Source organism: Protomyctophum parallelum (assembly GCF_964188405.1).
Source record: "Protomyctophum parallelum genome assembly, chromosome: 3".
In the NCBI taxonomy this organism is placed as follows: Eukaryota; Metazoa; Chordata; class Actinopteri; order Myctophiformes; family Myctophidae; genus Protomyctophum; species Protomyctophum parallelum.
Window position 1 is genome coordinate 33,815,838 of NC_139698.1, and position 27,352 is coordinate 33,843,189.

General features: G+C 45.2%; 1 protein-coding gene across 1 annotated transcript in view; it reads left to right on the top strand.

The window, feature by feature from the left end:
- The first annotated feature begins 4,378 nt into the window (after positions 1–4,378).
- lratd2b (LRAT domain containing 2b) overlaps positions 4,379–27,352 on the top strand; it is a 284,775-nt gene continuing 261,801 nt past the window's right edge. Inside the window, exon 1 of the mRNA XM_083761940.1 lies at positions 4,379–4,388. The gene's annotated coding sequence lies outside the window, so the exon portion shown is untranslated. The remainder of the gene's footprint in view (positions 4,389–27,352) is intronic.

Consider the following 27,352-nt stretch of genomic DNA (forward strand, 5'->3'; position numbering starts at 1 on the left):
AAAGCTGAGCAATGCCATATCAGACAGAAGGAGAAAGAGAGGGAGAGTCTTCAAAGACATACAATGAATAAAGCATACTACTACTACTACTACTACTACTACTACTACTACTACTAATACAGTCTTAATAAAACTACCTTTTACACTCATTTGACCCATACAAGAAATGGGAGTGAAAAGGGGGGAAATCAAGAATGGGAGAAAATTGTGGTGAATTGTGGTGAGGGAGTGACTGAAGAGCGAAGACAAGCGGAGACAAAAATCAATAGACAGAGAACGAGATGGAATGTGAAAGAGAGAAAGAGAGTCCAAGTGTCAACGTCTCAAGTGTAAGGGATAGCCTGCGTTTACCCTCCGATGCTGGTCGTCTGCAAACAGCTAGCGGTCATAAAGGCCAGAGTCTCCGGAGGGCCAGGAGGTTCTGTGCCGTTTAATCGGTGTGATAATTCAAAGCTGTAGCAATGGGACCCACAGGAGGAGCTGGAAAAACAACACAACACACACACTGCCTCATCTGACCGTCTGAACAGTATGTTCTGGCTCTCCCGCGGGGACAGGCTGAGGGAAGACAGAGGATGGTTCGGGTTTAGTTTGAGTGTCTTTGGCAGTATACAGTAGTACTGTATATCCTGGTGGTTGAGTGGGCTCAGGCATAATAGAGTATACAGTAAAATCGATTGTTAATTTAAGTCAGAGATTGTACAGATGGAACCACATGGTTCCGTTAATTCTAATTCAAAGCCTTTGTGTAGGACTTAGACAGAGGTTTTGAATTAAAACAAAATAGCATAAATTTGTTCCGTCCATTGCTGAGACTCTAGGCAATGGACGGAACAAAAGTTGTTAGGGGTATGGAAATAAATGTGTCATCACTGGGGACAAGCCACTCAAGGTCCAATATGTGGTTACATCTTTGAAGACATGTATAATACAAGTTGAAACAATAGATCCAACTGAATAGAGAGTAGTTGTCCCGTGGCCCTATATGTTTGAATCTCCCTTGTTAACTGTAGATTTTAGGGAACATTTTACATATAACAGCAATTTGCTTACCCGCCATCAACCCCCCCCCCCCCCCCCCCCATGTGTACTGCGGTCTGTGTTGTTGCCGACCCCCACTGTTGGTGTTAGGGAGGGTATAGACAACCACATGTCTCCTCTGATACACATTAAGTCGCCAGCCTCTGCTTTTCTCCTGATTTGAGGAGGTTCACCAGGAGGGCGTAACACGTGCAGAGGTTCACGCCATCTTCCACAGTTCTCCTCCTCGTTGAACAGATCTACACTCCAATGGGCCTGGAGGAGTCTCCTGTGCAGACTGCAGACATAGACACAGTCGGCCCTGTCGGCTTCCCAAACGCAAACACTAACAATTGAATTTGTTGGAGCGCCGGGCCAAGAGACACTGACCGACCGCTGGCACCACCTAACCCGCACCATCACAGTTTTACAAAATGTAGCCTATACGTGTGTACGCGGAATCATACTACAGTATTTTTGTTTTAAACACTGCAGCTGGAAAACGAGTCCATGCAGCACCTCCTGAAATGAGCACACAAATGACTCTGTCAGTGCCTGACTGTGATCTGACTGGCGCAGTAGCTACAGTAAAACTAGTCAGTACTCAGTGTACTCTCTATGTCCAGCATACTGTCAACAGGCAGTCGGTGAAATCAGACTTCAAATAGGCTGCCCTGATGTGCGTCTGTTACATCTGTCTCAGGGTTGCCCGCTGTTTATTGTTACATTTCAGCTTTATTTACTGTTGGCTTAATTACTCCCATGTTTGATCTCATGAAGGATATCAGGGGCAGCCATTTTACTGATGTATCTGCCCAAGCACACATGGCAACAGGCACGCACACGCGTGCAAACGTATGCACGCACGCACGCACACACACGCACAGACACACACACACACACACACACACACACACACATGCATATTGCACGCACATACTGGGGCTTCCTGTTCACCTGCAGTGTGGGAGACAGAGACCTTACGCAAGATGGATGACTGCCTGACCGTGACATCTTAAACCTGTTACCTCCAAGTGGATGTTTATTTGAATTCTCCTCTCTGCTGTATCACATAGAGGAGGGGGGACACTCTTCAACTGTGGCAACAAGAGAGTAAATATTATGAGGAAAGCCACCGAGACATGAAATGGAGTTTTAATTACAACATTGATATATCGAGGTCAGTCCCTCAGCGGATGGAACATGATGCTCTTTAACCTCTCCTTTTGCTGCCCACTATTTATTTTTGGTTGATTTGGAGTATACAGTCATTAAACAAATGTATATGTAGTATAATATTATATACAGCACAATATGTTTGTATAAGAGCAAGATGTAAAAAGATGGTAAAGGATAAAGGGGGAACTATGGACTGATGTATCAATGACTTGAGTTAAGACTATAAGAGCCATGGCCACAGTTGTGCAACTGCAACCTATAATATAACAAGATGAAATGGTTCATTTAATCTAGTCAGAGCAATGGACTTCTTTTATCATGCGAACATATGAGCCAATCTAATCCAATCATTTGAAATGTCATCACTTCAATATTCTGTATTTATCCATTTGAATTAGCTTGTATTGAAAACATAAATCTTCCAGCTAGTCTAAAATTTGGAAATGATGACTAAGCTGCCTTATGTTAGAGCTGCATCCAGCTGAAACCTCATCTGCCTCTGAAATAAGAAAAGGGAGTAAAAGGCTGAGAATGTCTTTTGCAGAAACCTCACACAAAGCAGAGATGGCTCTAATTATGTTTATTAATGGAGCTAACTAGCTGGAAATACACCAGGCCAACAGTCAGTCAAGACATTGTGGGTTACAGTGGCATATAGGTTAGGGATCCCTTTGAAAATAACTGCAAATGCTCCAACATGTGTCGATAGGGATGATCACGTTTTTTTGCTACGGATCAGATTCCGATCATTTGATCTACCGATACCGATTCCCCGATCCAATATTTTTATAGAAGACATATCACAATAGTACACTATCCAAAATCACAGACAATATTCAGTCTAATATCACGTTATTTTGTTCCTGATCCGAAAATGACGTGATTGGCCCCGATTTACGATCACGTGATCGGATCGGGAATGAGGCATTAACCCAGGTGAAGGAGTTCAAGTATCTCGGGGTCTTGTTCACGAGTGAGGGGAGGACGGAGATCAGCCGGAGAATCGGAGCGGCAGTGGCGGTATTGCAGTCGCTGTACCGCACTGTTGTGACAAAAAGTGAGTTGAGCCAGAAGGCAAAGCTCTCTGTCTACCGAGCAAACTTCGTTCCTACTCTCACCTATGGTCATGAAGTGTGGGTCATGACCGAAAGAGTAAGGTTGCGAATACAAGCGACTGAAATGAGTTTTCTTCGACGGGTGGCTGGCATCTCCCTTAGAGATATGGTGAGAAGTTCAGTCACATGAGAGAGACTCGGAGTAGAACCGCTGCTCCTTCGCCTGGAAAGGAGTCAGCTGAGGTGGTTCGGGCATCTGGTTAGGATGCCTCTCGGGCGCCTCCCTAGGGAGGTCCTCGACGCACATCCCACTGGGAGGAGACCCTGGGGCAGACCAAGGCGCAGTTGGAGGAAATACATCGACTCACTGGCCTTGGAACGTCTCGGAATCCCCCAGGAGGAAGTCACTAATGTTGCTCTGGAGAGGGAAGTCTGGAGCTCTCTGGTGGAGCTGTTGCCCCCGCGACCCGACTACGGATAAGCGGTTGAAGATGGATGGATGATCGGATCGGGACAACCCTTATTAGCCCCCATTTGTTCCAATGATAAACTCCTTGTCATCTATCCTTATAAAGAGAGTCTAAAGCCTGCATATTCTTCTAGCTGCGGCCGGCGCTACAGTATTTCTGCTAGACCATATTTCTGCTGCTATTTTTGGTGCGCAGTATCGGCATTCGGCACACAATCAAGTAAAAGCCAACCTTACAGTGTAGTTGAGATTGTTGGCTTTAGAGACGTGGTAAACATGTTAGGGCTGAGGTATACAGGGATACCAAGTAGACAGCGTTTCATTTGACAAATGCGAGTTTTGTATATCAAAGAAAAGAACAAAAGTTAAAGAGTAACTGACATGATACTGAGTCTGAGGATGAGGATATTCATGCTTGCATACTGTATGAGTTTGCTGAAATTGCAGCCCTGCTAGGGTATACCCCAATAAACACTCTCATTCACTCAACACAACATCAATTATTCAGTGCATTGCAATCTACTTGTGTCCGCCAGACCGTCCGTCTGTCCGTCTGTGAGCAGCTAATCCCAGGTACCGTTGGACCGATCGGCGTGAGACTTTGCACGCACACTAGTCCAAGGCCAAGGAAGAAAAAATATTTTACTAGAATTTCCACATCGTTTGTATATTCAAACCACACTTTTTGCTAAAACTCGTACAACGTTTGCCCGAAACTCACACGAATCACTACACATTAGCTTTGAAAAGATATATCGGTCAGATTTCTCATATAGGCCTACCATTCTATTTGTTTATAACTGCCTTCCTAAATTTGTGGGCCCAGGGAAGGCAAACTATACGAGGAGCACACTTTTCTAGTTTATAGTACGATGGTATCGTTTGCCAAAAAGAACAGATCTACAAGCTAAAACACATTACTTGCCCTTTGTCAGTCAGCATCAAAATCTGTATCTGTAAAGGAACACCCTTGTGCAATGGAGTAGGCTATAAATTAAGCTTAACCTTTTGAGTTAATCCACTTTTTGAGTTTTCTATAACATTGATATACATAATGTATTTGTAATGAAAAGTCTAGATTGAACACCTTTAAGAGCTGTGTTAGATTGCATAAAATCAAATCACACTGAATCATTCTATATTTAAAATGTATTGTTTCCAAATCTTAATGTAGCACTTTATCTACAGTAGATACATATTGTATAGTATTATACTGTACAGTAAGGAAGTAAAGCACACCTCCTGACTAGTGTACATTATCACCAGAAGACATACCCAAACATGTGCTACAACCTGGACCTAATATGTATTGCTGCAGTAAGCCTTTTCAGAAGCACTCCTCCTGTACTCGCCTCTATCAGCGATACCAGTCGTCTTATTCTTTTTAAATCATGACTATATCAACAACAATCAGATTATACGGTTGAACATTGATCATTTCTACCCCATGCCTTGCAAAGCCAGCTCAATTCTTGTAACCTCAGGTTTCGTAAGATCTTGGAAATTGTACAGCCACATAGTTCTTCTCACAGGCCCTGACAACTGCTGTAATCAGGAAACTCACAACACAATAACCTAGACACCTCACTATTGAGCAATTATATTAAACCTCTTTTGTACAATTATTGAAATAGCTCTTTTTCCACAGCTGAACAACTTCTTGGCACTAAACAAATGTTTTAATGTCTACTTGACATCAAATGTCAGGAGGATTTTGACCATAGCAGCACGAGACTACTCTTGTTAAGATCTTAGATGACATCCACTTAAACACAGACATGCAGTGACTGAGTTTCTGTCTTGGTATTACTGGTTCTCAGTGCTGCATTTGACACGGTCAACCACAGCATTTTACTAGACTGGCTGGAAAACTAGAGGGCTTTCAGGCACAATACTGTCAATGGGTAATTACACATGTGAGCGGACAAAGAGTTCCCTAAGGCTCCGTTCTGGGACCTCTTCTGTTCAACATCTACATGCTCCCACTGGCTCAAATTATGGAAAACAACAGATTATGTTACGATAATTATGTAGATGACACCAATTTTCATAATAATATCACAGGACTCTTGCCCAATACAAGTATTGCACTGAATAAATTAATGATTGGAGGTGCCAGATTTTCTTCAAGTAAAAACAAAACAAATGTAATTCTAAACCAAGGCAGAAATGCTGGTGTATGGACTCAGACCTGAATTACAACAGTCACATTAAGACAATTACAATGTCAGGCTGAGGCTACTATCACGTTAAGAACATCCTACTATATAGCTAGGCAGGAAATAGAGGTGATAGTTCAGTTGGTGATAGAAGCATGACATTTGGTACAGATGACCTTTATATGACCATAATCGATAATCAACCCCGCGGCCACGCAAAATTCCTCCATTTTCCAAGATGGCCGCCAGTTTGCAATTGGACCTATACGTTTTGGACTACACCAATTTGCGGGGCCTATAAAACTTAGCATTTCCCCTAATTTTGGTATAAGATATGTCCTGGAGGTATTTCTACCAAGTGAGATGAAACAATAACATTAGGTTCCAATATGGCGGCATATTTTTCAATATGGCTGCTGAGAAATTGCATAAATGTACATCTGCTCATGGTTAATCCACAGTTGGTGATACAAGCATGGCATTTGGCACAAATCACCTTTATACCACACTAATTCGTAATCAACCTCAGGCCACGCATAATTCCTACATTTTTCAAGATGGCCGCCAGTTTTCACCAGTTGTAATGGCTTCAACTGTGCCTATGTTTTGGACTACTAATTCTTTTTTAATTTCCCCCTCATTTTGATATAAGATAACATGTTCTGGAGGTATTTCTAACTAGAACTGAACTCTGTCGAGTGCCTACTTGCTTGTTGCACACAAGTAGGCCATAAATGGCCTAGGCTACTAGTGCGCAAGCAGAGCGTGCAAGTACTGTAGACCGCTACAAACTTTCAAATCTCAGCCTCTCTGTGAAAGAACATTTGCTATATTGAATTATTAGGTTTAGCTATTTGCTACGTACCTTGCTTTTGGATGAAAAAAAGTAGTATTTTGAAGTATGGTAATGATTACTTATGCCTCTTATGGCAGTGGTGTCAGATTACATAAATGTATACATAGGGGCATTACCTTTAGTCCACCCGACACTGAAACATATCATCGTTACGTCACCATCGATAACCAATTATACCCTGGCATTGGTACATATATTCACTATGTATGTCTATTGTCTATATATATGTATGTCTATATGTATGTATAATTTCTGAGTTGGTTAGTGGTATAATGTGGTTACTCGGGTGGTTTGATGCATATGTCCCTTGAATCCACCCGACACTGAAACATATCATCATTACGTCACCATCGTAAACCAATTATACCCTGGCATTGGTACATATCTGGGACATAGGCTTCGTAGCATGACAGAAAACATACCTGCACGGTCTGCTTTCGTATGTCCCGTGCCAGCATATGACTGCTAAGGGACATTGGTACATAGCTTCATCACGTCATGGGACATATGCTTCGTAGCATGACGGAAAACATACCTGCACGGTCTGCTTTGTGCCAACATATGACGTCATATCATATGCTGCTAAGGGACATACGCATCGTAGCACCTGACTGATAACATTACTTGCACGCTCTGCTTGCACAAGTAACAAGTAAGATCACCTGTACACCTTCCGAAAGACTAAAGCCCTGTCTTCCTTGGCTCGGCTCTCCCGCGCTGGCACATCCTGTCAATGCAGGTGCAGCTGTTTAACTTTAATTTGGAGCAAGCTAAACAGCATTTAGGAAACCTTATAGAAAATGTATTAGCATTGAACCCCATGCTGAGTATCACAGCTATAGTGTCAACCAGTGTGCCCTGGTACTGCAATAACAAAATAACAACTTGTCAATTGGGCTTTTGGGATTTTGTAAACCTGTCAGCCATCTTCACAAATTGAGGGATTCTGCATGGCACGAGGTTGATTACCAATTAGTGTGGTATAAAGGTGATCTGTGCCATATTTCATGCTTGTATCACCAACTGTGTATTATCCATGAGCATGTACATTAATGCAATTTATCGGCAGCCATATTGGAAAACATGCCACCATATTGGAACCTAATGTTATTTCTGATCGTACTTCATAGAAATACCTCCAGAACATATTCTCTTATATCAAAATGAGGGGGAAATAATAGAAAATGAAAATGTCTCAGCAAAAGGATATAGTCCAAAACGTAGGCCCAGTTGAAGCCATTTCAACTGGTGAAACCATCTTGAAAGAATTAGGAATTATGCATGGCCCGAGGTTGATTACTAATTAGGGTGGTATAAAGGTGATCTGTGCCAAATGTCATGCTTGTATCACCAACTGTGGATTAACCATGAGCCGAACCATGAGTAGTAGTTATGCAATTTATCGGCAGCCATATTGGAAAACATGCCGCCATATTGGAACCTAATTTTACTTTTTATATCGTACTTGGTAGAAATACCTCCAGAACATATTCTCTTACATCAAAATGAGTGGAAATAAAAATATTTACAGCCCCAGCGAACATAGGCGGCGGGTGCGTAAGGCTAGGGAAGGCTTAGCCTTCCCAAAAATTATGCTGGGTATTTTTTTAAATATATATAATATATGTGCGCAGCATTATAGAAGGCTATTGTGTGTGCGTGTGTGTGTTGTCGCTGCCCCCTGGTGATCGCTGATCGTATAGGCTATACACGATACAGCAACTGGCCTAATCATTATGATTGACTACTATTGGTATGTCTGTAAACCTCGTCCTTCCAGTCGCTTTGTAGCAAAGAGTAGCGCGCGCTGGTTTGTTTTGGGAAACAGCAAGAGTGAGTGGCTGTCAGAACCAGCCAATGTCCGCACGGTTCACAGTTCACACCACTGCAGCAACACTGACACGTTCAGCGGAGTGACTGCTGTCTCTGTGCCGTCTTTCAAGAGCCATGAGCCGCGACTCTCGGAGGGGCAGCAACACCGCCGGGTAATCTACTCTGACTGACTGACTCGAGACTTGAGAAAAATACGTCCAAAAGTCGTTGTCTGTGTATAGGCTAATTCATTGGTAAAAGTATGCTAAATAACTCATTTTTAGACCATCTGGGAAATAAATAAATCCGCGGCGGCAATTCTATAGCCTACCCAAAGGTAAAACGCACCCGCCGCCTATGCCAGCGAAGTGATATAGTCCAAAACGTATTTACAGTTGCAGCCATTTTTAAAACTGGCGGGCCACCTTGAAGAAATTGAAATTCTGCATGGCCCGAGGTTGATTATCGATTAGGGTCATGAAGGACATCTGTGCCAAATTTCATGCTTCTATCACCAACTGAACTATCATGCATTGAAAACAGCTATTTCCCGCCTAGCTAATAATTTGAGACGTGTCTGTCTGTTTGTCATACCCCCCCCCCCTCCCCCCACACAGACATTGGCCATACCATTATGCAAGGCATCTCGAAGCCCTTTTTCAATTTAACAAATTGAACACTGTTTATTAGCGTCACTTCAAGCATTGTCACGCTGAAAGACTATACACGAGCCATGCAGGACAAATTACATTTCTCTCTCTCTATGGCAACAATAAGGACGGGGGACTGTGCGTGCGTGCGTGCGTGCGTGCGTGCGTGCCTGCCTGCCTGCCTGCCTGCCTGCGTGCCTGCGTGCCTGCGTGCGTGCGTGTGACAGAGAGAGAGTAAGTCGGAGGAATACACTGGTGTAAATACAAAAGCAAGACATCCTTGCACATACTGTAACAACCACATCAAGGGGTCTAATTAAAGGTATATTCAGTGATTTCACTCAAAAAACCTTAGGTTTCGTTTTTGGCTGGGACCCAAGCCTTTCGTCCAATCAGGATACAGAGCCAAAAACAAAACCTAAGGTTTTTTGACCCCTAGGGGTTAACTGGGGACAGGGAGGAACTCCTTATATGGTCAGCACACTCTATAGTAGAGAGGATTATCACAACAAAACCAAAAAATAAGTGATATTTGAATGTAGTGAAATCAATACCTTTAAGTACTGTCACCTCATAAACACTCCATCTTTAACAACTCCCTCCCCCAACCTCAGACTGAGTAGACCTCAAAATACACATATCAATAATATGATCTATTACATTACATGATCTATTACCCACACAGTACATCATTTTGTGTTCATATCTTCAAATGGGTAAGGACTAGTATCAATGATTAAAGGACTTATCCCTTCAGGATTTGGAAAAACCTATCCAATCCATCTTTTGTAGACTCAACCTCTGTAATGGTGTCTTTACAGGTCTACCTAAACAATCAATCAGACAGCTGTAGTTGATTCAGAACGCTGCTGCTTGTGTCCTCACTAAGACGGAGAATACCTTGCCTGTAGGTGACTTTGAAGTACACCGCCATGAAAGAAGTTACTTACTTACTCCTGCATATTAGACAATAAACTATCTGGAGAGAGCATGGTATTAAAGTCACCTCAAAGATCAATCAAAAATAATAATGCTGGCCCGGACGTTTAGCTCAACCGTCTGGGCACCTAGGCTGTTGAACCAGCCTGATGGTGCGCCGCGGGTTCGACTCCCGATCCCGACGGCCTTTGTCGCGTGTCTTCCCCCCCATCTCTCTCCCCATTTCCTGTCAGATTACTTTCAACCTATCAATAAAGGCAGAAAAGGCTGAACAAACATCTTTAAAAAAAAAAGAAAAAGCCAAGCTAGAATATCCACCAGTAGATAGAAGTCCACGTCATTAAGATTACGGCTGCTACGGGTACACTATAGCATCCAAGACGCTGTAGTGAAGGTCAAAATAAAGGTCCTTAAACTCCACCCCACACACATCTTGCCAATGCCATGCCTGGAAAACCTCCCTGGGGAGAAGTCCTGCAAGAGGCATCCATACTAGATGCCACCTTGCCACCTAAACAGGCTCCGTTCTACATCAAGAAGCAGCGACTCTGCTCAGAGTCTCTCACAGATGACTGAGAGTGTCTCACCCTATGAATGAATGAATAGTTATTATTATTATTATTATTTCGGTACTTACATTTTTTACATTTTAAAGACAGATTGTATTATAAGGTCAAGTTTAGCACCGAAAAGGTGTAGGCTGAAGCCAAAGCTTATTATGCCTATACCCTTTTTAAGAGTAACATTAGTTTATCTAAGCTCATCTCGCTCAAGAATCGCCTAAGGGTGGCGCCATTTCCATGGTGCCAACACAGAATAAATCCATATACTCACGAAACAATACTGATTGAGTCGTGCTTAACTGTCTGTCAGCGGCTGCAACTGCGGGCCCCGCCCGGAGCCTATAAAGCAGCGCACAGCCGGAAAGATGTCATTCCTGCCTTTTTCTGCGCTAACACAGATGTATTTCTAAGACTACCACTTCTATAACTCCGTTGATATTTTATCCCCCTTGGACGAGTGCCCTCACTTGTACCCTGGAATTCGCGGTGGAAACCCGGTGGTCTTACACTCACGAACACAGAAAAAGAAACGAGGTAAGTTTCTAGGGCTTTGTCTAGCAGTGCCGAGAGGCCTCTTGAACATAGCTCTATTAGCGTTGACAAACTCTAGCTTAGCTTTAGCTACAAACGCTAGCTTAGCTCTTCGCTTAGCCTAACCAGCGTCGGAAGACCTCACGTTAGCCGCAAAGCTTTTCCTGGGCCTTGGACAAGAGCCAGCCGACAATGGACGAGACAGCCGCTCGTCGGAAAGAAGCGATCCGCGGAAGTCAACCTGCGCTGCTCTGCTACGGTGAGTTGGTAAGCCTCCGTTTTGCAACCCCAGCTTGTTAGCTCTGTTTTCCCTTGTTTTCTCTGCTGCTAAAGCCTTCGGAAACTGTTAGGGACCCTACTAGCTAACACGCAGTTTTACAGACTCCCTCAGCCCGCGCTGAACCACGCTCTTTCTCACTACGTTGTGTCGCAAGACCCCGTCGGCTCGGAAGCCCCACGCTCACGCGGCCACAGGCTTCCATACGGCCTCACGGCCCACGGCTAGACGTTGCTCCATGTCGGAAGACCCTAGCTACTAGCTAGCTGCCTTTAGCAGCCTTTCTGGCTACCTCTAGTGGCAGCCTCCTCTAGCTGCTATCGGCTACTCCTGTTGCCTCTAGCTACTGTTTGATCTCGGAAGCTAAGCAGGGTCCGGCCTGGTTAGTACCTGGATGACCGCCTGGGAATACCAGCTGCTGTAAGCTATGGTTGTTTGTGGTCCTGTAGCTATTTATTAAATGTATTGAATATATTTAACATATTTTAAATATATTTATTATATATATATACACATATATTATATATGTATGTATATATTTCTAGCTGCGTCTACACTGCTCTTGACCTACAAGACCCATCCTTGTGTCTGAAGACCCTGGTTAGTTTTCTAGCCTTTATTACACCTCAGTGGACAGTTGGAAAACTAAACTAGGCAACATGGCTACTGGCGGTGACGCTACACAGCACAACCAGACCCAGGAGGACCCTCAGCGGGTATGTTTCAGTCGCAACTGCAACAGGACCCTGGCAACAGACAACCCGCATAAGCAGCAAGCTGCAACGCTGTTTCGCTTGCTACCGGTGTTTCTAGCTAATCCTCAGCCGCTAGGCGTTGATTTTAGCGTCACCAACAACAAGCAACCACCGTAGCTGGGTTACAACGCTAGCTTGCTATCCAGCCGCAGCTAAGCTAGCCTTCCTAGGTTAGCTAGCTCCCGCTAACGCAGCTATAGCCTTTTAGCTCCGCTAGACACTAGCTAGTTTCCAGCCGTTTCTCTGGCCACCACAGTTTCACAACGTGGTCCTCTCTGTTTAGACAGCTGATTTTCAGTGGAGCACCACGAGTCCTACCCTTCTACTCCACCACCACTTTTCTTCTTTTATAATTTTTATATTATAACTTAAAAGAGAAGTGCTTCTACAATGTCTTGAACTGCTGGTTCCTTCTTTAAGCTACAACTGCGCTTGACCTACAAGACTCTTCCTTGTGTTGGAAGACCCTGGTTAGTTTTCTAGCCTTATTACACCTCAGTGGACAGTTGGAAAACTAAACTAGGCAACATGGCTACTGGCGGTGACGCTACACAGCACAACCAGACCCAGGAGGACCTTCAGCAGGGGTGACAACAGCCCTCCCGGGTTCCCGAGGAGGAACGCCACCGGGAATTTCTCATGCAACTGCAGCAACCTGCTGTCCCCTGAGGACAGTCACTCTCGCTGCATGGTTTACCTGGGTCTAGGGCATGCTCGCCAGGCTCTCGAGACCTCTGGTCTCTACCCATGCTGCTTCTACTTCGCAGACGGGGAGAAAAGCTGACGCATCTCACGCGTCAAGAGTCACCAAGACAGGTCCCTGGTCGACACCTCCGAGCCCGGCTGTCCCGACCAGCCCCAAACCTCGAGGCCTAGGCCCACCACCTCGTCCTCTCTCTCCAGACCCCTCAACCTTGACGCGTCTCAGAGACACCATGACGAGTCCTTCCTGGGCTCCTCCCCTGCCAGGAAGGCGGCTCAGACCGCCAACAAGAAGCTCCACACGCTCTTCACCACACTGGTAAACAGGCCTTTGGAGCCAGACCCAAGACATCAGCCAGGCCTCGCCGGCTGGCTCTGGGTGCTGCTCTCCCTCCAGCGGGATCTCGTCGGCCCACCAACGAGGCTCCCCCGAGCCGAGTGGTTGCGACAACGGGATGTCGGATGCAGTCCTAGGCCTCCACCGACAACTACCACTACTACTACTTCACGCAGCGGCCAAAGGCACGAGTCTCACTCGACGTGGTTCCCCAGCGACCCTCGACTACTGACTGCTTCCCTCAACATTACAGGTATGTACATTGTGAAGCTAGGGTTGTTTAGCTGTTTAGCTAACCTTTTCGAGGTTGGGAGTAGCAACCTCGTTGGATGGCCGATGCCACCCTAGCATGCTTAGCATTCTAGATAGGCTGCTTTCAAGGTGGACGACGGACAGCGAGCTCCTCTTAAGAGCTCCCTCCGCACGCCAACCCCAACACACCAGCGGTGGTAGGGGTGGCCGCTCTGGCTCCAAGCCCCGCCAGGAGAGGGCAGGAGGCCAGCTGGCACCGTCCGGTGCCTCGGCCAACACCCCCAACCGTGACAGACGCCCAGCTGGGCGTGGCCACGGCCGCCCGCCCCATGGCCCGAGACGAGGCCAGGGCGGAGGCCGTGGGGAACCACAGAGCAAGTGACACCGTCCCCGTCCCAGGGGAGACGAGACCAGACGTCTCCCCTCCCCCCCCGAGCCTGGATTTGAGTGTTCTTCTCACACTCAGACCGCCCAGGAAGAGGCGGGGGCTCACGATGCGGAGTGTCACCACGGGTGCGGCCGACCATCGACATGTTGTTGTTTCCAATGTTGTACCTGTTTTATTTCCTGTAATGGAAGGCTTTCACGCCATTAAAACATAACAACAACAACATCGGGGGGACATGAACCCACTGCCAGGAGTAGCCCCCGGGCTCTCCGACACAGTGGGGCGGGACCTTGGCCTTGTGGCGGGCCTAAACGCCACTGGCAGGACGGGTCATGCCGAAATGTTCTCTGGTCCACCAGGGGGCGCCAGCCCTGCGCGACGACGCGCTCCCCTGGCGATGGAGAACCCCCTTGCGCGTCGCCTGACACAGTGGGAACTGTGCGGAGCGTCTCCTTGGGTTCTCCGCACCATAGCGAGAGGTTACAGGCTCCAGTTCGCTATGAGACCCCCTGCATTCGGAGAAATCCTCTACTCCGATGCACGCGGCAAAGCGGGTCAGGTTCTCCAGCAGGAGATCAACTCTCTGCTGGAGAAGAAGGCTGTCAGAGAGGTACCCCTGAGCCAGAGTCGCAGCGGGTTTTACTCACGCTACTTCCTGGTCAAGAAGAAGGGGGGGGGGGGGGCTGCGTCCAATCATGGACCTACGAGCTCTCAATCGGTTTACCTTACCTTTACCTTACCTTACCTTACCATATGTCCTCCCTAGGGTTCACCATAAATCACGAGAAGAGTGTTATGGTGCCCGCCCAGTCGATCAACTTCATAGGCATAGCACTGGATTCAGCCTCCTTCACGGCTCGGTTGAGCCCGGAGAGGATCGACGCCTTCCTGAAGTGTGTGGCCCTGTTCCAGAGAGGACACAGACTGCCACTCAGAATCTGCCTACGTATGGCGGGACTGATGGCATCGGCCATCTCTCTGGTGCGGTTGGGCAGACTCCACATGAGACCCTTTCAGCGCTGGTTGAGGTCTCTACGGGTGCCCACCAGATTCCTCTCGCGGCGAGTGACAATCCCCGGGGAATGCACGCTCACCCTGAGATGGTGGTTGGACAGACGGATCATGACGGAGGGAGTCCCCCTTGGTCTACCGTTGGCCAGGAAGGTCGTCACTACGGACGCGAGCCTGAGTGGGTGGGGGGCCACCCACGAAGGCAGGTCGGCCAGAGGGATATGGGATGGAACCTTGAGGTCCGCCCACATCAATTATCTTGAACTCCCTTCACCTTAGCCAGGGTGAGGGTTCAGGGCTCGAACGTGCTACTAGTGGCTCCAGCCCGAGGATCCTGGAGACTGGACATATTTCCCCTCCTCTACGACCAGCCTTGGCAGCTCCCTCTGTGGAGGGATCTGCTTACCCAGGCGGGTCACGAGATATTCCATCCGCGCCCACAGGACTTAGACCTCTGGGTGTGGCCAGTGAGGGGTCGACTCTAATAGCCACAGGCTTGCCCCCTAGAGTCATTGAGACGATCTTGGGAGCCAGGGCCCCTTCGACTAGACAGCGGTACAACACGGCTTGGAACGTGTTTATGCGCTGGTGTGCGGCAAGGCCGGAACGGGCCGTTCCTTTTCAGGCCTCGGTGGTTCTTATCCTAACCTTCTTGCAAGAATTGTTGGATAGACACTTGGGGAACTCCTCAGTGAAACTCAACCTGGCGGCCATATCGGCCTACCATGTGGGTATGGACAACAGACCAATAAGTGAGAACTTATTGATTCGACAGTTCATGAGGGGTGTCAAGCGTGCTCGGCCGGTATCTAGATCCTTAGTTCCCTCCTGGGATCTGACCTTGGTGCTGCACGCTCTGTCGAGAGCCCCCTTCGAACCACTGAACACGGTGGGTTTGAAGTTTCCTCTCACTTAAGACTGCCCTGCTGGTCGCCTTGACTACAGCGAAGCGATCTAGTGACATGCATGCGCTCTCGGTGAGTCCAAGCTGCATGAGATTTAGTGGGAACGGTACCAGGGTTTCGCTCAGGCCGAACCTGTCGTTCCTGCCCAAGAACTTTCCTTCCGGATGTACTCCGGTAGACTTGGCAGCTTTCCACCCGCCCCCTTTCGCATCAGCGGAAGACGAGAGGCTGAACAGTCTCTGTCCGGTCAGGGCACTGAAACTGTATGTAGACAGGACTGCTGCCTTTAGGAAGGCCAATCAGTTGTTTGTCGCATGGGACCCTCAGAGAAGAGGGAATCCCATAACCAAGGTGAGACTTTCACAATGGGTTGTGGAAGCCATACAGTTGATCTATGCCGAAAGTGGTACACAACCTCCGGAGGGTTTGCGGGCTCACTCTACGAGAGGCATGTCTGCATCCTGGGCTCTTGCGAAGGGAGCCTCACTTCAGGATGTGTGTACGGCCGCGAGTTGGTCGTCCCCTTCGACTTTCGCCACGTACTATAACTTGGACGTGGCATCTCTTGGAATTGCTCACGCCGTTCTGGGAGCTGCCGCTAGGTGATGGGACAGTTGGGAACAACGGTCACACACGCGCACTTCAGGAGATAGATCCTAGGGCATATAAGATGGGGAACCATCAGCCCGCGTCTGAGTGCTTAGACAGTTTTCACTGGCTAGCTCCTTAGATAGGTTCTTGTCTACTGGGCCTGTGGTCCAGATAGCCTCCTTGCCTTTCCTTCTCCCCACGGGCAGGGAACTGCTGGGGGAGGGGTCCCGGGTCGGGCCTCCTTTTCAACTGGTGGTAGTGATACGGGGGGTTTATGTACACCCTTAGGCGATTCTTGAGCGAGATGAGCTTAGATAAACTCTGGGTTACTTTAGTAACCTCAGTTTATCAAGCGAATCGAGCGAGATAATCGCCCTTACTACCCTTCTTGCTTAGAAAGAGCACAGAAAAAGGACTGGTTGATAGGAATGACGTCTTTCCGGCTGTGCGCTGCTTTATAGGCTCCGGGCGGGGCCCGCAGTTGCAGCCGTTGACAGACAGTTAAGCACGACCCAATCAGTATTGTTTCGTGAGTATATGGATTTATTCTGTGTTGGCACCATGGAAATGGCGCCACCCTTAGGCGATTCTCTCGCTCGATTCGCTTTAGAAACTGAGGTTACTAAAGTAACCCAGAGTTACTGACAAAACAAAAACTAAGTAAGAAAACAAAAGCGAGAAAAACAAAAACAGAAAAACAAAAACAACAGAAAAACAGCAGAAGCAGAGAAGAGAACAAAACATTTTTTCCTTCTTTTCGTTAGATGTGACAGGCTAATTTAAGACAATAGGCCGAGAACAATCAGAGCTCATATCACTCAGAGAGATGCCAGACACCCACCTAAGAAACCCCATTTTTGTATCTTGTCCTTTCCTTTTCCTATTACTTTCAAAACAGAGATTGACTGGTACATTGAGAACTTTGCCTTCTGGCTTACCCCTGCATTTTTGTCAATAAAGACGTCCATCGATCGATCAATGAAATAAAACAGCTGCAGAGAGGACTGCTGCTTGAGTCCACACTAAAGGCCAAGAAAGTGGATAATATCCCTTCAGTTCTCAGATCTTTACACTGGCTCCCTGTCTGGAGCAACTACTGTTGTTTTATAAAGCACTGAATGGTTTAGTTTAGTATTTCTGATCTTCTTGTTATGAACAACCCAGACCCAGTGGTGGAAAGGAACCAAGTACATTTACTCAAGTATTGTACTTTTTAGGTACTTTTTACTTTTACTCCACTACATCTCGGATCCAAATATGTACTTTTACTCCACTAAATGTATCTGAAAACTTTAGTTACTAGTTACTTTGTAGATTTTGATTATTATTACAAAACAAAATATTTTTATACATTTGAAAACTTGAAACAGATCATTATGCATAATGAGTACTTTTATTCGGCACTTTAAGTACATTTCGAATTCTGGACTTTTAGTTGTAATAGTAGAGTATTTCTATAAGTACTGGTACTTTTACTTAAATACAAATTGTGAGTACCTTTTCCACCACTGCCCAGACCTCTCAGGTCATCTGAGACGGGTCTGTTTTCTGTCCCCAGAGTTCAAACTAAAAGTAGAGAAGCAGCGATCAGGTATTATGCAACACATACACTGCATCCAGATCAAACTGCAGGTCTGTTGCAAATCACAGCTCTTGAATACTTGCTGCTGAATACTTTTGTTTTCATAGCATTACTTACTACAGAATAGTAATACATGGGAATGGAAATGAGAGTGAATGGTATGCCCACATATTTGAGAATAATAGTTTGATACTTTAATTATTTGAATTCACTTTGTTATTAACCTCTAACAGGAGGCAAGTGCTGACTTATGTATGTATACGTATAATATATTGTACATTTAAAATGTGATGCAGTTTATGTGAGGCTTATACAGTGCATTCAGTCAAGGACCAATAACCACAGGCACCACCATTATACTGTCTATAAATCAAGACCGTATAGAGGTACAGGCTACAGGCTACATAAAAAAAACAGACCATCAGTACATGCAGACTCTAGATTGACTGATAGGTGTTTAATAAGTTGTCATATGCGGGATAGACAGCTATCTACAGTATCTAGATCAACTTCCCTCTATCTTGGCATGAAGAGGAAGCCATGCCACATGATAGCATGAAGGATGAAGAGGAAGCCATGGCACATGGTAGCGTGAAGTTATTTAAAAAGTCTTTCTCTTTTTTTAGCACTGCATATTGCATCAAAATCAGTGAAGGAGGCCCAGGCCGTAGCGTAACGGTCTGGGCACCGGACTGGTAATCCAGTCGCAGTGTGCCGCGGGTTCGACTCCCGGACCCGACGGCCTTTACTGCATGTCATCCCCCCATCTCTCTCCCGTTTCCTGTCAGCCTACTGTCTGTCCCTTCAAAAATCAATAAAAGGCTTAAGCCGCAAAAAATATCTTAAAAAAAAAGAAATCAGTGAAGGAGGTCAAATTTAAGGATGCCATGGTGGCTCAGCCAGTTAGTGCACGTACCACATGCTTTTTGTGAGTCAGGAGGACCCGAGTTTGAACTATCAAAATTCTGCCTGTGGCGTTTTAATCGGATAGGTCCAGAGATCATGTGTACCGATTATTGTGAGATTTGGACAAAATCTGTAGGTGGAGGATCAAAAAGGGGTTTTGAAGAAAATTCTAAAATCGATCATTTTTAACTTCTGTTTATTGACTAGCACTTCACAATGACATTCAGCAGTAACATTTTCTTTTTTTTTACAGTTCATTTTTGTGCCCCTCCCCCCCCCCCCCCCACCTCTTCCAGGATCTGTCCATCTGTAGGCAATGCCATGTTGCCAGTACGCATTCACAGAAGTGTAGTACAGATGACCTAGTCCACCATCATACTGGCCAATATTTGAAAGTAGAAAATAATGAAAAATAACAAACAACAACAAAAAACTAAAACAAACAAACAACCAATCTTAATGATTTACAATGAAATATGGCTTGATCGTGGCATGCAGGTCAGGCCTCCGAGAGAATGGTTGGACAGGATAATGGACAGGCGTTTCTACATTTTTGGCTGTACGTAAACTGTACATATACGTTTATTTATTTCTTTGGTTTCCGTCTTCGTGTTTCTTTTATATTTTATTTATTTTTCTCTCTGTTCTTTGATTTGATTTTATATATTTTAAATTTATATGTGTATACATGTGTATACATGTGTATACATGTAATCACAGACATACACATATATGTACACACATCTTCACCTAAACATGTACTTAATAATAGTTTGGTAATAGTCTGAGTTTCTACGTATCTTTGAAGGGGGACCAGGTTGTGTCGAATTTCTCCCAGGCTCCCGTTATGGAGTATAGATCTTTTGTAACTTCAATGAGAACATCACTGCCTTGATCCACTGCTTAAAGGACGGGGGTTTTATCGCTTTCCAGTTTGACAAAATGAAAGTGAGGCAAAGGCAAACGAAAATCTATCCTGACGCAAATGGGCGTCATGAGCCAAGGATTCCAGAGAAAAGACATTTTGATTTTACGACCTAAGGTTCAAGAGTTACAGTATAGGACAAAACTTACTTAATCCTCTTCGTTCCCGTTGGAACATAAGGCTGCGGCTATCTGCTTCCATCTGGTCCTATCCTGTGCAGCATGTTGTGCCTCGCCCCATGTCAGATTTTCCATCTTCAGTTCAGAAGGTCAAAGTTCTCCGCCAGGTTATTTTTGGCCTCCCTTGTTTCCAGGTGGGATCCATTTTAGGACTACTTTAGGAATGCTGTTCTGATCCATTCGAAGGACATGTCCGAGCCATCTGAGCCGTCTGTGTTTGATTTCCAGTACCACATTGTAACAGTTTGTCTTTAGGTACAGGTCCTCGTTGAGTTGACCTGAGTTGATCTTATTCATGTCGCTCTCCACCACTCGCCAGCATTCATGCTTAGATTTCCAGATGGTCTGGAGGCTTGCAAATATGCTGCGAGCTTTTCCTTATACTGATGTCCCTGCTGCATGCATTGTCCTTACTGAGGAGACTTCCCAGATACGTGAACTTACCATCCAGTTACCATCCACAGTGATTGGTGCATGTGGTGTTGGGTGTGTCACTTGGGTTTTGGAGATGTTGATGTTCAGACCTATCTGCTTAGCAAATCGGTCAGTCCGTCTTCTCTTGCAGGTGGGTGTGATTGGTGGAGAGAACAGCAAGGTCATCAGCATAATCGAGATATTCTAGCTGGGTGAAGAGAGTCCACTGGATGCCTTTGGGCTTATCTGAGATGGTCTTACGCATGGTCCAGTCAATGGCGATCAGGAAGAGTATTGGGGAGATGATACATCCCTGGCGTACACCAGATTCCACAGGGAACGATTCCGTGAGGTTGCCATTGACATTGACACTGCACTGAAATTGATGATAAAATATCTTATTCAATGCAGTCATCTTTGGAGGGACGCCATAGGATTCTACAATCTTCCACAACGTATCACGGTGCAAGCTATCAAGAGCTTTCTGGAAATCTATGAAGTTGATGTATAATGGACTGTTCTACTCCAGGCATTGCTCAATGATGTTCCTTATTGTGAATATTTGATCTGTGCACCCTCTTCCTTTCCTGAAGCCTGCCTGTTCCTGCCTCAGTTTGACGTCGCTGTGTCAATTCTACCCAGCAAGATTCTGCAGAAGACAGATGGGATGGAGAGCAATGTGATGCCTCGCCAGTTGTTGCAATTCTGTAGATTCCCTTTCTTCTGAACTTTGGCAATCAGACCTTTAGCCCAGTCCTCAGGGATGGCATTTTGGTCCCAGATGTTCCTGAACAGGTCTGTGAGGTGAGGACCTTGACTGAGGTGTTTAGGTCAGTCTTCAGCATCTCAGTGTGCTTAGTTGCTTTAATGGCACTCTTGACCTCTGTTTCAGTTGGGGGGCTGATGTTGATGTTGAGTAAGTTATGTGCCGTGTCGGGGTAGCAGGGTGTTCTGGTTCAGGTCAGTTGAGGACTTCACGGAAGTGCTCAACCCATCTGGGCAAGATGGGTTGAGCACTTCCGTGAAGCCAGAGTGGCTGAGGTTCTTTCCACTGAGTTGTTTGGTGATTTTATACACAACACTCATGTCAGTGTTTGTGGCCATTTCAGTTTGCTGATGTCAAGTTGTCTCCTTCATGGGGCACGGTGGCACAGTTGGTAGTGCTGTCGCCTCACAGCTAGAAGGTCCTGGGTTTGATTCCCGCTCGGGGCGCTATGGGTGCTGGCGGCGTGTTTCCTCCTCCGCGTCATCAGTGCCCATACCCGAAGGCGGGGTTGGCGAAAGGGCCTTTCTGTGTGGAGTTTGCATGTTCTCCCCATGTCCCCTAGGGTAGGTACCCTCACAAAAACATGCAGTAATCCTGGTCTCTAAACTGCCTCCCCCTGGCCAGCCGGGACGCCTGATGGAGGGGAAAGGAACTGGTTGGAATAACGTGCTCCTTCCACGCGCTATGTCCAACCAGGGAAACTCCCCCCTGTCAGGTGTAAAGGAGCAACTTGGACACTCAAGCATGAAGGAAGCATGAGTTAAGTCCGTTGCTCTCCCTAGGTTGGCGGAGGGTGTGTAGAGCCCAGGATCACATCACAGGATGATTGACACAGGGGTTAAAAATGGGTTACAAAATCGTGGGACAAAAAATATAAATTAAAAAAAAAGTTGTCTCCTTCACCGACCCTGTGGTTTTACTTTCCGGAGTTTCAGCTTGATGTTGGCCGTCACCAGATAGTGGTCGCTGTTGGCATCGGCACCACGACAAACTCTAACATCTTGGAGGGATGTGCACCACTGGTCAATCTGGATGGTTGTCCATCAGGTGACTTCCAAGTGAGTTTGTGGATGTCATTATGTGGAAAGATGGTACCACCAACTACACAGTTGTTTTCTAGGCAGAAGTCAACAAGACGTTCGCCGTTGTCATTTCTCACACCACAGCCATGTTTCCCAATAGCTCTATCACAGTTGTTATTTCCAGCTCCAACCTTGGCATTCATGTCACCCATAATCAAAATGTAAAGTGGGCTGTTATAGCGCCCATGAGGCCGACCGATTATTATGCAATTATTATGAACCTTCCTTCCAAGGTTTGTAACTATAGCTCTTACGGTCTCCGAGAAACAAATACTTGAATGTGAGTTTTTGCATTTTCCCATTCATGTCAATGGGGAAATTGAATGCACAAATAAATTAATATCAATTAAACTATACAACATTTCTCTTAGCAAAATGCAAACACACCATTCCCGATGAAGCCGGTCAATTTCACATATGGCTCAAGTGCGTGACACCAAAACTTTAACATTTTACAAAATTAGAAATAAAGACCCAACACCTTTATTATTTCTGTGGCACGCAGAGTGTAGGTAAGCCCTGCCAGTGGGATTCTTCTATTTTTGCTCATTTCCTGTTTCCCGGCCTGGAGACCACTGTTGTAACGATCGACTATTGTTAGCATTAGCTCACGCTGTTTATCTTTCGCCAGAAACGTTTACATGTCTGGAGCGATGCGGTACAAAGTCACAAATTACATTCAAACCTTGGATGGATGCCGATCACTAAGGACAGCACTCATATTTTCAGAGTTATAATTAAGGCTTTGAAAATCCTACTTTGAACGGAGGTCTATGGGGGCCGTGTGCAAAGATCCTGGTGCTGGGGGTGACGGAGCGTTGTCTAGCAACCGGACCAATGTTAAAAAATAGATAGATAGATAGATAGATAGATAGATAGATAGATAGATAGATTGTTGTACTATTTTTTCACTGCAGACAAGAAGTTTGTGGTTTGGGGCAGGATTAAATATACGAATCCTAGAAGGCTTTCTAGATTTTCGTGTGGGGTCGTTTTGGTTTGAATGCACAGACAGACACTATCCCTAGCTTACTGACCTAGCTTTATTTTGGCCCTCCGTGGGCAAACAAACCCTCCCCCACAGTACTATCCCCAATGGGAAACAATATAAACTTGGAGGGGGGGAAAGCACGTCAGACATACCTGTTGTTGCCCTGCCTGGTTCATAATTTAATAAGGCATAAACCAAACGGATGAGCTGCAATAAAGACGGTATTTACATTCCCCAGCTACATGGTCGTAACCCAATACTGAAGGCTGCTAGAATTTAAGACCTGGTCTAGGCCAGACCAGGCCAGACTGGGTCAGGCCAGGATAAACTACGTACGCCCTCTGGCTTAGAGAGATAATGGGCTCTGAAACACATTGAGCTGGAACTCCTATGATGCTTCCAGTGTTGGTTGTGTTTTGAGATCTCCTCACAAAGCACAATACTGTATCAAGCAATACTGGTAATTGCTGGTTACTGGTTGTACTTGTAATGACAATCAACAATGATCGTATTAAATAGGCTACACTAGCTCTGGCTGATAGGTAAGGTGACTATGAAGAAAAGCATAGAATCTTCTGAAGGTCAGGTGGTTGTGTTTTGGAAGTATTTTGTTCTATTGCAGTGCTGAAAAGTAGCACAATCCTGTAGTGCATGTAGTTGGCCTCAGTGTTTGACACATTTGATACATATACAAAGCCACAGTTTCTATCAGCCTTTTATACAATCATCAGCATTCAAACAATAATCAAATATGGCACAGGGCAAAGGGGCAGGTTATGTATTTTATTATACAATACATACTGTATACAATTGATGGTCTGTTAGCAAACAAAAAGATCATCATATGTGAAAGAAAGTAATTGTATCCCTAATGGCAACCCTGTGGTTAAAGACACACAATGGTATGCCTGTAACATATTTCATGTGGAATCATGATGCCACAGACAGATTAGTTAAAAAAAAATGAAAATGACTGTAATATGTAAGCCGTGTAAGCACAAATATAACACACATGCTATAGTTATTTCCCCACGCAGATTTACCAAATGAGGCATGGCAAGTATTAATGTCTACATTTCTGCTCGAACTATTCAGACTCATGTATCTGGAAGAAACTGAGTTCACCCTGTGTAATATGACCAATCATCCTATAGCCAGAAAACTATGTTAAGGCAACATTATAACCTCACAGCATCCAAGGGTGTATGTTTCATTTTGTAAAATCCACTGGATTTAGAGTGGGACATAAATCATATTAGCCTTTAACAATGTGACATTTCTACATGACTTTGATTCAATAGAGGTAGACCATCCAGGCTGTGGATTTGATTCGAAGAAATGTGAAAGTGTAGCCAAGCCTATTGTCCTGATAGTCTTTTATCCTCATAACATGATCCCACTGCGGTGTCTGTGGAGATAAACAGTCACATAGCTGGGAAGCCACCACGACTGTTTTCTATAACTCATAACGATGCAGGGATCTCATTACAAAACACACGGATTGAGAAAGAGAGAAAAAAGGAAGCGAGAAGAGAAAGAACAATCACAGAAAAAGGATTTAGACAAAGATTTGGAAATAGGATCTGTGCATTCGAAGGATTGTCCTGATCAGGAAACGTCTAAATAAAGGGTATGTCACCAGACTTTCGCTCTGAAGCATTAAATATTATTCAAGCCACATCCGTATTTGAACGGAGCAAGTATTACCATTGTATCCAATGAATAAATGCCCCATAATGAGTACCCCATGTTCAAACTGAAACAGACAAGAACTAGAAAAAGTGCCCTTCTGGGCACAGGTCTCCACCAGGAGGATAGGATTGTATGTGATGTTTGGCTAAATGTTTAGGAGTAATATAAACATGTTAACATGTTTACGTGTGTGTGTGTGTGTGTGTGTGTGTGTGTGTGTGTGTGTGTGTGTGTGTGCGTGTGTGCGTGTGTGTGTGTGTGAGGCTGATTTGAAAACTGTCAAGTGCCATTTCTTCCTCAGCCTAGTGGGAATATGCATCACAGTTTCACTGCAATCGGACGCTGCGTTGAGGAGTTGTGGCGATTTGTACAAAACGGGTACAAAGCCGGCTACTCCTGAAAAGTTTAGAAGCCAATTGTAGCCAATGAGGGTGGATTATGAGAAATCAAACAAACCCGATTTGATCACATGACTATGGAGAGCATATGTACCGATTTGCGTGAAATTTGGCTAAAATCTGAATCTGTTGGCCTCCTGGTGGCGCTACAAAGAACAGATGTGAAAAATTCCAGTCATAGATTTTTCTTTGGCCTCTAGGGAGTTGGGAAAGTTATCCACAGATCCGTGCAGTTAGAAGTAAATACACTTTTCGGCCAGTTATAGCGCCACCATGAGGCTGAGTTGAAAATGTTCACGTGGCATTTCTTCCTCGGCCTAGTGGGAATGTGCGTGCACAATTTCTGGGGAATCACACGATGTGTTCATGATTTGCAGCATTTTGGTTGAAACAGAGCCAATCTTAGCCAATCTGGATGGAGTCTGAAAGACCAGTTTCGTTGAATGGCTCTAGACTAGAGAGACTGTGTACCAAATTTGCGTGATGTTTGGACAAAATCTGTAGGTGTACTGTCCAAAAACCTGTTTTGCACGAAGCGGCCTCCTGGTGGCGCTATAACAGGCGGTTCATCGTTGGCATCCAGGGAGTGTGTGTGCAAAATCGACTGGCTTAACGGTTAACGGTGCTGGAGATTAGCTGTTCACGGACGGACGGACGGACGGACGGACGGACGGACGGAGTGCAAAACATACTCTCTCCCCATGCCTTTGGCCTGGTGGAGACAACAAGAGGATCTGAGCTTTACGTGAGTGCACTGTCAGTGAGTATGTGGCATATATTTTTACACAGCTGTTGCATCCCAGGGTTTCCTGCACAATGTTGTTGGCATGGCGCTGCGCCATGCTTGAATCGCGCCAAATCGCGCCATGCCAAGCTTTTCCATTTCTCATTTCTCGCTTTCTCATTTCTCACTTTTCCATTTCTCATTTCTCGCTTTCTCATTTCTCGCTTTCTCATTTCTCGCTTTTCCATTTCTCATTTCTCGCTTTTCCATTTCTCATTTCTCTCTTTCTCATTTCTCGCTTTCTCGCTTTTCCATTTCTCGCTTTCTCGCTTTCTCATTTCTCGCTTTCTCATTTCTCGCTTTCTCGCTTTTCCATTTCTCATTTCTCGCTTTTCCATTTCTCATTTCTCGCTTTTCCATTTCTCATTTCTCGCTTTTCCATTTCTCATTTCTCGCTTTTCCATTTCTCATTTCTCGCTTTCTCACTTTCTCGCTTTCTCGCTTTCTCACTTTCTCGCTTCTCGCTTTTCCATTTCTCATTTCTCGCATTTCTTGCTTTTCCATTTCTCATTTCTCGCTTTCTCATTTCTCGCTTTTCCATTTCTCCCTTTCTCATTTCTCGCTTTTCCATTTCTCATTTCTCGCTTTCTCATTTCTCGCTTTCTCATTTCTCGCTTTTCCATTTCTCATTTCTCGCTTTTCCATTTCTCATTTCTCATTTCTCGCTTTCTCGCTTTTCCATTTCTCGCTTTCTTGCTTTTCCATTTATCATTTCTCGCTTTCTGAGTCGTTTCTCGCCTTCTCATTTCTCGCTTTCTCATTTTTCGCTTTTCCATTTCTCATTTCTCGCTTTTCCATTTCTCATTTCTCATTTCTCGCTTTTCCATTTCTCATTTCTCGCTTTCTCATTTCTCGCTTTTCCATTTCTCATTTCTCGATTTCTTATTTCTCGCTTTCTCATTTCTCGCTTTTCCATTTCTCGCTTTCTCATTTCTCGCTTTTCCATTTATCATTTCTCGCTTTCTCATTTCTCGCTTTCTCATTTCTCGCTTTTCCATTTCTCGCTTTCTTGCTTTTCCATTTCTCATTTCTCGCTTTCTCGTTTTCTCATTTCTCGCTTTTCCATTTCTTATTTCTCGCTTTTCCATTTCTCATTTCTCGCTTTTCCATTTCTCATTTCTCGCTTTTCCATTTCTCATTTCTCGCTTTTCCATTTCTCATTTCTCGCTTTTCCATTTCTCG